Raw genomic sequence first — 13,263 nt, forward strand, 5'->3', positions numbered from 1 at the left:
TAAAAGAATGTTCTATCTACAAAATGTATGATTTCCTCTGTACAAAATAGTAAAATCAATTTATACTCATGACTATATATTTTTAACACATTGCTAAATGCATTGTTATATCAGTCTTTTTTTTATTTGTTGCATGCGCGTTTTTCTGTGTTCAAATTCAATGCACTAATTAAAAGAGTTACATAGCTCTTTTATTTACAGGGAAAGCAGTGTTAGTAGTTATTGAAATAGGACTCAGTTTAGAGATACAGTAATATACTTGTACTGCGTCTGCTTAGCATCCAAAAATGAATATGAAAACGTTGTATCTACTAACTGTCTGTTTTCTTCTGTACAGAATATTAAAATCAATTCATACTCATGAGAATATATTTTTTACACATTGCTAAATGCATTGTTACATAACTCCTTTAGTTATTCTTTGTATGAGGGTTTCATATAAGAAGGAAGCTAGAGTTACTAGACTTCCAGTGTTTCACGTGTCAGTGTTCTAATTCACTGCTTCAAGTACAGGAGATATATACCTGTTTCATCTACAGGTAGAGCAGTGTTAGTAGTCAGTAAAATAAGACTCAGGTTAGAGATACAATAATGTACTTTTACAGCATCTGCTTAGGATCACAAATTGAATGAGAGTGTTCCATCTTCTGTTTGTTTTCTTCTGTACAAAATATTAAAATCAATTCACACTTATGAGTATATATTTTTAACACATTGCAAAATGCATTGTTACATAACTATTTTAGTTATTCGTTGTATGCGGGTTTCATATAAGAAGGGTGCTAGAGTTACTAGAGTTCTAGTGTTTTACATATCTGTGTTCAAATTCACTGCTGTATTTACAGAGGACACATAGTTGTTTCATCTACAGGTAAAGTGGTGTTTGTAGTCACTGCAATAAGACTCAGTTTAGAGATACAGAATTTTTCTTGTACTGTATCTGCTAAGCATCACAAAATGAATAAAAAAATGTTCTTTCTACAAACTGTGTGTTTTGCTCTGTACAAAACAGTAAAATCAATTCATACTTATGACTGTATATTTTGAACTCATAGCTAAATGCATTGTTATATCAGTCTTTTTTTATTTGTTGCATGCGGGTTTTTCTGTGTTCAAATTCAATGCACTAATTAAAAGATTTACATAGCTCTTTTATTTACAGGGTAACAGTGTTATTAGTTTTTGAAATAGGACTCAGTTTAGAGATACAATAATGTACTTGTAGTGCATAAGCTTAGCATCCAAAAATGAATAAGAGAATGTTCTATCTACTAACAGTCTCTTTTCTTCTGTACAGAATAGTAAAACCTATACATACTAATGACTATATTTTTAACACATTGCTAAATCCATTGTTACATAACATTTATTTATTCATTGTATGCGGGTTTCATATAAGAAGGGTGCTACAGTTACTAGAGTTCTAGTGTTTCACGTGTCTGTGTTCAAATTCACTGCTTTATTTACAGAGATACATACCTGTTTCATCTACAGGTAAAGCAGTGTTAGTAGTCACTCAGTTTAGAGATACAGTAATGTACTTGTACTGCATCTACTTAGCATCACAAAATGAATAAAAGAATGTTCTATCTCCAAACTGTGTGTTTTCTTCTGTACAAAATTGTAAAATCAATTCATATTCATGACTATATATTTTTAACACACTGCTAAATACATTGTTATATCAGGCTTTTCCTTATTTGTTGCATGCTGTTTTTTCTGTGTTCAAATTCAGAGCATTAATTAAAAGAGTTACATAGCTGTTTTATTTACAGGGAAAGAAATGTTAGTAGTTACTGAAATAGTACTCAGTTTACACATACAATAATGTACTTGTACTGCGTCTGCTTAGCATCCAAATGAAGAAGAGAATGTTCTATCTACTAACTGTCTTTTTTCTTTGGTACAGAATAGTGAAATCAATTCATACTCATGAGTATATATTTTTAACACATTGTGAAATGCATTGTTACATTATTCTTTTAGTTATTTCTTGTATGCGGGTTTCATATAAGAAGGGTGCTAGAGTTACTAGACTTCCAGTGTTTCACGTGTCAGAGTTCTAATTCATTGCTTCATTTACAGGAGATAAATACCTGTTTCATCTACAGGTAGAGCAGTGTTAGTAGTCAGTAAAATAGGACTCAGTTTAGAGATACAGTAATGTACTTGTACTGCATATGCTTAGCATCCAAAAATGAATAATAGAATGTTCTATCTACTAACTGTCTGTTTTCTTCTGTACAGAATAGTAAAATCAATTCATACTCATGAGTATATATTTTTAACACATTGCTAAATGCATTGTTACATAACTCTTTAGTTATTCATTGTATGCGATTTTCATATTAGTGGGGTGCTAGAGTTGCTAGAGTTCTAGTGTTTTACGTGTCTGTGTTTAAATTCACTGCTTTCTCTACAGGAGATACATATCTGTTTCATCTACATGTAAAGCAGTTTTAGTAGTCATTCAATTTAGAGATACAGTAATGTACTTGTACTGCATCTGCTTAGCATCACAAAATGAATAAAAGAATGTTCTATCTACAAACTGTGTGTTTTCCTCTGTACAAAATAGTAAAATCAATTCATACTCATGACTATATATTTTTAACACATTGCTAAATGCATTGTTATATCAGTCTTTTCCTTATTTGCTGCATGCGGGTTTTTTGTAAGAAGTGTTTAAGTAATTGGAGCTCATGCATTTCACGTGTTTGTTTTCAAATTCATTGCACTATTTAAAAGTTACATAGCTGTTTGTTTTACTGGGAAACCAGTGTTAGTAGTCATTGAAATAGGACTCAGTTTTGAGATACAGCAATGTACTTGTACAGCATCTGCTTAGTATCATAAAAAAAGTAAGAGAGTGTTCTGTCTACTAACTGTTTGTTTTCTTCTGTACAAAATAGTAAAATCAATTCATACTCATGACTATATATTTTGAACTCATTGCTCAATTAACACATTGGTAAATGCATTGTTACATAACTCTTTTAGTTATTCGTTGTATGCGGGATTCATATAAGAAGGGTGCTAGTTTTACTAGAGTTCTAGTGTTTCACGTGTCTGTGTTTGAATTCACTGTTTTATTTACAGAGATACATACCTGTTTCTTCTACAGGTAAAGCAGTGTTAGTAGTCACTCAGTTTAGAGATACAGTAATTTACTTGTACTGCATCTGGTTAGCATCACAAAATGAATAAAAGAATGTTCTATCTCCAAATGTGTGTTTTCTTCTGTACAAAATTGTAAAGTCAATTCATAATCATGACTATATATTTTTAACACACTGCTAAATACATTGTTATATCAGGCTTTTCCTTATTTGTTGCATGCTGTTTTTTCTGTGTTCAAATTCAGAGCATTAATTAAAAGAGTTACATAGCTGTTTTATTTACAGGGAAAGAAATGTTAGTAGTTACTGAAATAGTACTCAGTTTACACATACAATAATGTACTTGTACTGCGTCTGCTTAGCATCCAAATTGAAGAAGAGAATGTTCTATCTACTAACTGTCTTTTTTCTTTGGTACAGAGTAGTGAAATCAATTCATACTCATGAGTATATATTTTTAACACATTGTGAAATGCATTGTTACATTATTCTTTTAGTTATTTCTTGTATGCGGGTTTCATATAAGAAGGGTGCTAGAGTTACTAGACTTCCAGTGTTTCACGTGTCAGAGTTCTAATTCACTGCTTCATTTACAGGAGATAAATACCTGTTTCATCTACAGGTAGAGCAGTGTTAGTAGTCAGTAAAATAAGACTCAGGTTAGAGATACAATAATGTACTTTTACAGCATCTGCTTAGGATCACAAATTGAATGAGAGTGTTCCATCTTCTGTTTGTTTTCTTCTGTACAAAATATTAAAATCAATTCACACTTATGAGTATATATTTTAACACATTGCAAAATGCATTGATACAGAACTCTATTAGTTATTCGTTGTATGCGGGTTTCATATAAGAAGGGTGCTAGAGTTACTAGAGTTCTAGTGTTTCACATGTCTGTGTTCAAATTCACTGCTGTATTTACAGAGGACACATAGTTGTTTCATCTACAGGTAAAGCAATGTTAGTATTCACTGAAATAGGACCCAGTTTAGAGATACAGAATTTTTCTTGTACTGTATCTGCTAAGCATCACAAAATGAATAAAAAAATGTTCTTTCTACAAACTGTGTGTTTTGCTCTGTACAAAACAGTAAAATCAATTCATACTTATGACTGTATATTTTGAACTCATAGCTAAATGCATTGTTATATCAGTCTTTTTTTATTTGTTGCATGCGGGTTTTTCTGTGTTCAAATTCAATGCACTAATTAAAAGATTTACATAGCTCTTTTATTTACAGGGTAACAGTGTTATTAGTTTTTGAAATAGGACTCAGTTTAGAGATACAATAATGTAGTTGTACTGCTTCTGCTTAGCATCCAAAAATGAATAAGAGAATGTTCTATCTACTAACAGTCTATTTTCTTCTGTACAAAAGAGTAAAAGCAATTTATACTCATGACTAAATATTTTGAACTCATTGCTAAATTAACACATTGCTAAATGCATTGTTACATAACACTTTTATTTATTCATTGTATGCGGGTTTCATATAAGAAGGGTGCGAGAGTTACTAGAGTTCTAGTGTTTCACGTGTCTGTGTTTGAATTCACTGTTTTATTTACAGAGATACATACCTGTTTCTTCTACAGGTAAAGCAGTGTTAGTAGTCACTCAGTTTAGAGATACAGTAATGTACTTGTACTGCATCTGGTTAGCATCACAAAATGAATAAAAGAATGTTCTATCTCCAAATGTGTGTTTTCTTCTGTACAAAATTGTAAAGTCAATTCATAATCATGACTATATATTTTTAACACACTGCTAAATACATTGTTATATCAGGCTTTTCCTTATTTGTTGCATGCTGTTTTTTCTGTGTTCAAATTCAGAGCATTAATTAAAAGAGTTACATAGCTGTTTTATTTACAGGGAAAGAAATGTTAGTAGTTACTGAAATAGTACTCAGTTTACACATACAATAATGTACTTGTACTGCGTCTGCTTAGCATCCAAATTGAAGAAGAGAATGTTCTATCTACTAACTGTCTTTTTTCTTTGGTACAGAATAGTGAAATCAATTCATACTCATGAGTATATATTTTTAACACATTGTGAAATGCATTGTTACATTATTCTTTTAGTTATTTCTTGTATGCGGGTTTCATATAAGAAGGGTGCTAGAGTTACTAGACTTCCAGTGTTTCACGTGTCAGAGTTCTAATTCATTGCTTCATTTACAGGAGATAAATACCTGTTTCATCTACAGGTAGAGCAGTGTTAGTAGTCAGTAAAATAGGACTCAGTTTAGAGATACAGGAATGTACTTGTACTGCATATGCTTAGCATCCAAAGATGAATAATAGAATGTTCTATCTACTAACTGTCTGTTTTCTTCTGTACAGAATAGTACAATCAATTCATACTCATGAGTATATATTTTTAACACATTGCTAAATGCATTGTTACATAACTCTTTTAGTTATTCATTGTATGCGATTTTCATATTAGTGGGGTGCTAGAGTTGCTAGAGTTCTAGTGTTTTACGTGTCTGTGTTTAAATTCACTGCTTTCTCTACAGGAGATACATATCTGTTTCATCTACATGTAAAGCAGTTTTAGTAGTCATTCAATTTAGAGAAACAGTAATGTACTTGTACTGCATCTGCTTAGCATCACAAAATGAATAAAAGAATGTTCTATCTACAAACTGTGTGTTTTCCTCTGTACAAAATAGTAAAATCAATTCATACTCATGACTATATATTTTTAACACATTGCTAAATGCATTGTTATATCAGTCTTTTCCTTATTTGCTGCATGCGGGTTTTTTGTAAGAAGTGTTTAAGTAATTGGAGCTCATGCATTTCACGTGTTTGTTTTCAAATTCATTGCACTATTTAAAAGTTACATAGCTGTTTGTTTTACTGGGAAACCAGTGTTAGTAGTCATTGAAATAGGACTCAGTTTTGAGATACAGCAATGTACTTGTACAGCATCTGCTTAGTATCATAAAAAAAGTAAGAGAGTGTTCTGTCTACTAACTGTTTGTTTTCTTCTGTACAAAATAGTAAAATCAATTCATACTCATGACTATATATTTTGAACTCATTGCTCAATTAACACATTGGTAAATGCATTGTTACATAACTCTTTTAGTTATTCGTTGTATGCGGGATTCATATAAGAAGGGTGCTAGTTTTACTAGAGTTCTAGTGTTTCACATGTCTGTGCTCAAATTCACTGCTGTATTTACAGAGGATACATAGCTATTTCATCTATAGGTAAAGTAGTGTTAGTAGTCACTGAAATAGGACTCAGTTTAGAGATACAAAATTGTACTTGTACTGCATCTGCTTTTCATCACAAAATGAATAAACGAATGTAATATCTACAAAATGTGTGTTTTCCTCTGTACAAAATAGTAAAATCAATTCATACTCATGACTATATATTTTTAACACATTGCTAAAGGCATTGTTATACCAGTCTTTATATTATTTTTTGCATGCGCATATTTCTGTGTTCAAATTCAACGCATTAATTAAAGAGTTACATAGCTGTTTTATTTTCAAAGATAGCAGTGTTAGTAGTTATTGAAATAGGACTCAGTTTATACATAGAGTAATGTACTTGTATTGTGTCTGCTTAGCATCCAAAAATTAATAAGAGATTGTTCTATCTACTAACTGTATTTTTTCTTCTGTACAGAATAGTAAAATCAATTCATACTCATGAGTATATATTTTTAACACATTGCTAAATGAATTGTTACATAACTCTTTTAGTTATTTGTTGTATGCGGGTTTCACATAAGAAGGGTGCTACAGATATTAGAGTTCTAGTGTTTCACGTGTCTGTGTTCAAATTTACTGCTGTATTTACAGGAGATATATACCTGTTTCATCTACAGGTAAAGAAGTGTTAGTAGTCACTGAAATAGGACTCAGATTACAGATACAATAATATACTTGTAATGCATTTGCTTAGCATCACAAAATGAATAAAAGAATGTTTTATCTAAAACTGTGTGTTATCCTCTGTACAAAATAGCAAAATCAATTCATACTCATGCCTATATATTTTTAACACATTGCTAAATGCTTGGTTATATCAGTCTTTTCCTTATATGTTGCATGCGGGTTTTGCATATGAAGTGTTTAAGCAATTGGAGCTCATTTGTTTCACGTGTCTGTGTTAAAATTCATTGCACTATTTAAGAAATACTTAGCTGTTTGCTCTACAGGGAAATCAATGTTAGTAGTCTTTGAAATAGGACTTTGTTTTGAGATACAGTAATGTACTTGTACTGCATTTGCTTAGCATTAAAAAGAATGAGAGAATGTTCTATCTACTTACTGTCTATTTTCTTCTGTACAAAATAATAAAATCTATTCATGCTCATGAGTGTATATTTTTAACACATTGCTAAATGCATTGTTACATAACTCTTTTAGTTATTTATTGTATGTGGGTTTCATATAAGAAGGGTGCTATAGTTATTAGAGTTCTAGTGTTTCACGTGTCTGTGTTCAAATTCACTGCTTTATTTACAGGAGATATATACCTGTTTCATCTACAGGTAAAGAAGTGTTAGTAGTAACTGAAATAGGACTCAGTTTAGAGATACAGTAATGTAATTGTACTGCATCTGGTTAGCATCACAAAATAAAAAAAAGGATGCTCTATCTATGAACTGTGTGTTTTTCTCTATACAAAATAGAAGAATCAATTCATACTCATGCCTATGTATTTTTAACACACAGCTAAATGCATTGTTATATCAGTCTTTTCGTTATTCATTGCAGGCGGATTTGTATAAGAAGTGTTTAAGTAATTGGAGCTCATGTGTTTCACATGTTTATTTTCAAATTCATTTCACTATTTAAAAGTTTCATAGGTGTTTGTTCTACAGGGAAACCACTGTTACTATTCATTGAAATATGACTCAGTTTTGAGATAGAGTAATGTACTTGTACAGCATCTGCTTAGGATCACAAATTGAATGAGAGTGTTCCATCTTCTGTTTTTTTTCTTCTGTGCAAAATATTAAAATCAATTCACACTCATGAGTATATATTTTAACATATTCTAAATGCATTGTTACAGAACTTTATTAGTTATTTGTTGTTTGTGGGTTTCATATAAGAAGGGTGCTAGAGTTACTACAGTTCTAGTGTTTCACGTGTCCGTGTACAAATTCACAGCTCCATTTACAGGAGATACATAACTGTTTCATCTGCATGTAAAGCAGTGTTAGTAGTCACTGAAAAAGGACTCAGTTTAGAGATACAGTAATGTAATTGTACTGCATCTGCTTAGCATCACAAAATGAATAAAAGAATGTTCTATCTACACACTGTGTTTTCCTATGTACAAAATAGGAAAATCAATTCATACTCATGCCTATGTATTTTTAACACATTGCTAAATGCATTGTTATATAAGTCTTTTCCTTATTCGTTGCATGCGGGTTTTGCTTACGAAGTGTTTAAATAATTGGAGCTCATTTGTTTCACGTGTCTGTTTTCAAATTCATTGCACTATTTAAGAAATACATAGCTGTTTGCTCTACAGGGTAACCAGTGTTAGTAGTCATTGAAATAGGACTTAGTTTTGATATAGAGTAATGCACTTGTACTACATCTGCTTAGCATCAAAAAAATGAGAGAATATTCTATCTACTAACTGTTTTCTTCTGTACAAAATAGTAAAATCTATTTACACTCATGAGTATATATTTTTAAGACATTGTTAATGCGTTTTTATATAACTCCTATAGTTATTCTTTGTATGCGGGTTTCATATAAGAAGGGTGCTAGAGATACTAGGGTTCCAGTGTTTCACATGTCACTGTTCTAATTCACTGCTTTATTTACAGGAGATACATACCTTTTTCATCTAAAGATAAAGCAGTGTTAGTCGGCACTATAATAGGACTCAGTTTAGAGATACAGTAATGTACTTGTACTGCATCTGCTTAGCATTCAAAAATAAATAAGAGAATGTTCTATCTACTAACTGTCTGTTATTTTTTGTACAGAATAGTACAATCAATTCATACTCATGAGTATATATTTTTAACACATTGCTAAATGCATTGTTCCAGAACTTTTAGTTATTCGTTGTATGCGGGTTTCATATAAGAAGGGTGCTTCAGTTACTAGAGTTCTAGTGTTTCCCTTGTCTGTGTTCAAATTCACTGCTGTATTTACAGAGGACACATAGCTGTTTTATCTATAGGTAAAGCAGTTTTAGTAGTCACTGAAATAGGTCTCAGTTTAGAGATACAGTAATGTTCTTGTATTTCCTCTGCTTAGCATCACAAAATGAATAAAAGAATGTTCTATCTACAAACTGTGTGTTTTCTTCTGTACAAAATAGGAAAATCAATTCATACTCATGCCTATGTAATTTTAACACATTGCTAAATGCAGTGTTATATCACTATTTTCCTCATTCGTTGCATGCGAGTTTTGCATAAGAAGTGTTTAAATAATTGGAGCTCATTTGTTTCACCTGTCTCTTTTCAAATTCATTGCACTATTTAAGAAATACATAGCTGTTTGCTCTACAGAAAAACCAGTGTTAGTAGTCTTTGAAATAGGACTTAGTTTTGAGATACAGTAATGTACTTGTACTGCATTTGCTTAGAATCAAAAAGAATGAGAGAATGTTCTATCTACGTACTGTCTGTTTTCTTCTGTACAAAATAGTAAAATATATTCATACTCATGAGTATATATTTTTAACACATTGCTAAATGCATTGTTACATAACTCCTTTAGTTATTCTTTGTATGCGGGTTTCATATAAGAAGGGTGCTAGAGTTACTAGATTTCCAGTGTTTCACGTGTCAGTGTTCTAATTCACTGCTTTATTTACAAGAGATATATACCTGTTTCATCTACAGATAAACCAGTGTTAGTAGTCACTAAAACAGGACTCAGTTTAGAGATACAGTAACGTACTTTTATGGCATCAGCTTAGAATCAAAAAATGAAAAAAACAATGTTCTATCTACAATCTGTGTGTTTTCCTCTGTCCAAAAAAGTAGAATAAATTCATACTCATGCCTATGTATTTTTGACACACAGCTAAATGCATTGTTATATCAGTCTTTTCCTTATTCGTTGCATGCGGGTTTTGCATAAGAATTGTTTAAGTAATTGGAGCTCATTTGTTTCATGTGTCTGTTTTCAAATTCATTGCACTATTTAAGAAATACATAGCTGTTTGCTCTACAGGGAAACCAGTGTTAGTAGTCATTAAAATAGGACTTAGTTTTGAGATAGAGTAATGTACTTGTACTGCATCTGCTTAGCATCAAAAAGAATGAGAGAATGTTCTGTCTACTAACTGTCTGTTTTCTTCTGTACAAAATAGTAAAAGCTATTCGTACTCATGATTTTATATTTTTAACACATTGCTAAATGCATTGTTACATAACTCCTTTAATTATTCTTTGTATGCGGGTTTCATACAAGAAGGTTGCTAGAGTTCCTGTGTTTTACGTGTTAGTGTTCTAATTCACTTCTTTATTTACAGGAGATACATACCTGTTTCATGTCCAGGTAAAGCAGTGTTAGTAGTCACTAAAGTAAAACTCAGTTTAGAGATACAGTAATGTACTTTTACTGCATCTGCTTAGCATACAAAAATGAATAAGGAATGTTCTATCTACTAACTGACTGTTTTCTTCTGTACAGAATAGTACAATCAATTCATACTCATGAGTATATATTTTTAACACATTGCTAAATGCATTGTTACATGACTTTTAGTTATTCGTTGTATGCGGGTTTCATATAAGAAGGGTGCTTCAGTTACTAGAGTTATAGTGTTTCACGTGTCTGTGTTCAAATTCTCTGTTTTATTTACAGGAGATACATACCTGTTTCATCTACAGGTAAATCAGTGCTAGTAGTCACTAAAAGAAAACTCAGTTTAGAGATACATTATTGTACTTGTACTGCATCTGCTTAGAATCCAAAAATGAATTAGAGAATGTTCTATCTACTAACTGTCTGTTCTTTTCTGTACAGAATAGTAAAATCAATTCTTACTCATGAGTATATATTTTTACCACATTGCTAAATGCATTTTTTCATAAATCTTTTAGTTATTTGTTGTATGAGGGTTTCATATAAGAAGGGTGCTAGAGTTACTGGAGTTCTAGTGTATCACGTGTCTGTGTTCAAATTCACTGCTGATATATACCTGTTTCACTACAGGAGATACATACCTGTGACATCTACAGGTAAACAGTGTTAGTAGTCACTGAAATAGGACTCAGTTTAGAGATACAGTAATGTACTTGTACTGTATCTGCTTAGCAACACACAATGAATAAAAGAATGTTTTATCTACAAACTGAGTATTCCTCTGTACAAAATAGCAAAATCAATTTATACTGATGACTATGTATTTTTAACACATTGCTAAATGCTTAGTTATATCAGACTTTTCCTTATTCGTTGCATGTGGCTTTTGCATATGAAGTTTTTAAGTAATTGGAGCTCATTTGTTTCACGTGTCTGTTTTTAAATTCATTGCTAGAGTTACTAGAGTTCTTGTGTTTCATGTGTCTGTGTTCAAATTCCCTTTTGTATTTACCGAAGATACATACCTGTTTTATATACAGGTAAAGCAATGTTTGTAATCACTGAAATAGGACTCAGTTTAGCGATACAGTAATGTACTTGTACTGCATCTGCTTAGAATCACAAAATGAATAAAAGAATGTTCTATCTACAAACTGTGTGTTTTCCTCTGTACAAAATAGGAAATTCAATTCATACTCATGCCTATGTATTTTTAATACATTGCTAAATGCATTGTTATATCACTATTTTCCTTATTCGTTGCATGCGGGTTTTGCATATGAAGTTTTTAAATAATTGGAGCTCATTTGTTTCAACTGTCTCTTTTCAAATTCATTACACTATTTAAGAAATACATAGCTGTTTGCTCTACAGGGAAACCAGTGTTAGTAGTCTTTGAAATAGGACTTACTTTTGAGATACAGTAATTTACTTGTACTGCATTTGCATAGCATCAAAAAGAATGAGAGAATGTTCTATCTACTTACTGTCTGTTTTCTTCTGTACAAAATATTAAATGAATTTATACTCATGAGTATATATTTTAAGACATTGCTAAATGAATTGTTACAGTACTCTATTAGTTATTGTTTTTTGTGGGTTTCATATAAGAAGGGTGCTAGAGTTACTAGAGTTCTAGTGTTTCCCTTGTCTGTGTTCAGATTCACTGCTGTATTTACAAAGGACACATAGCTGTTTCATCTGCAGGTAAAGCAGTGTTATTAGTCACTGAAAAAGGACTCAGTTTAGAGATACAGAAATTTACTTGTACTGCATCTGGTTAGCATCACAAAATAAATAAAAGAATGTTCTATCTACAAAATGTGTGTTTCCTTCTGTACAAAATAGAAAAATCAATTCATACTCATGACTGTACATTTTTAACACCTAGCTAAAATGCATTGTTATATCAGACTTTTCCTTATTTGTTGCATGCTGGTTTTTGTGTTCAAATTCAATGCACTAATGAAAAGATTTATATAACTGTTTTATTTACAGGGAAGGCAGTGTTAGTAGTTTTTGAAATAGGACTCAGTTTAGAGATACAGTAATGTACTTGTACTGCAACTGCTTAGCATGCAAAAATGAATAAGAGAATGTTCTCTCTACTAACAGTCTGTTTTATTCTCTATGAAATAGTAAAAGTTATTCATACTCATAATTATATATTTTGAACTCATTGATAAATTAACACATTGCTAAAAGCATTGTTACATAACTGTTTTAGTTATTCGTTGTATGTGGGTCTCAAATAAGAAGGGTGCTAGAGTTACTAGCGTTCTAGTGTTTCACTTGTCTGTGTTTAAATTTACTGCTTTATTTACAGGAGATACAAACGTGATTAATCTACAGGTAAAGCAGTGTTAGTAGTCACTCAGTTTAGAGATACTGTAATGTACTTGTACTGCATCTGCTTAGCGTCACAAAATGAATAAAAGAATATTCTATCTACAAAATGTGTGTTTTCCTCTGTACAAAATTGTAAAATCAATTCATACTCGTTACTATAAATTTTTAACACATTGCTAAATGCATTGTTATATCAGTCTTTTCCTTATTTGTTGCATGTGGGTTTTCTGTGTCCAAGTTCAATGCA

This window comes from Saccopteryx bilineata, unplaced genomic scaffold (assembly GCF_036850765.1).
Source record: "Saccopteryx bilineata isolate mSacBil1 unplaced genomic scaffold, mSacBil1_pri_phased_curated manual_scaffold_24, whole genome shotgun sequence".
In the NCBI taxonomy this organism is placed as follows: Eukaryota; Metazoa; Chordata; class Mammalia; order Chiroptera; family Emballonuridae; genus Saccopteryx; species Saccopteryx bilineata.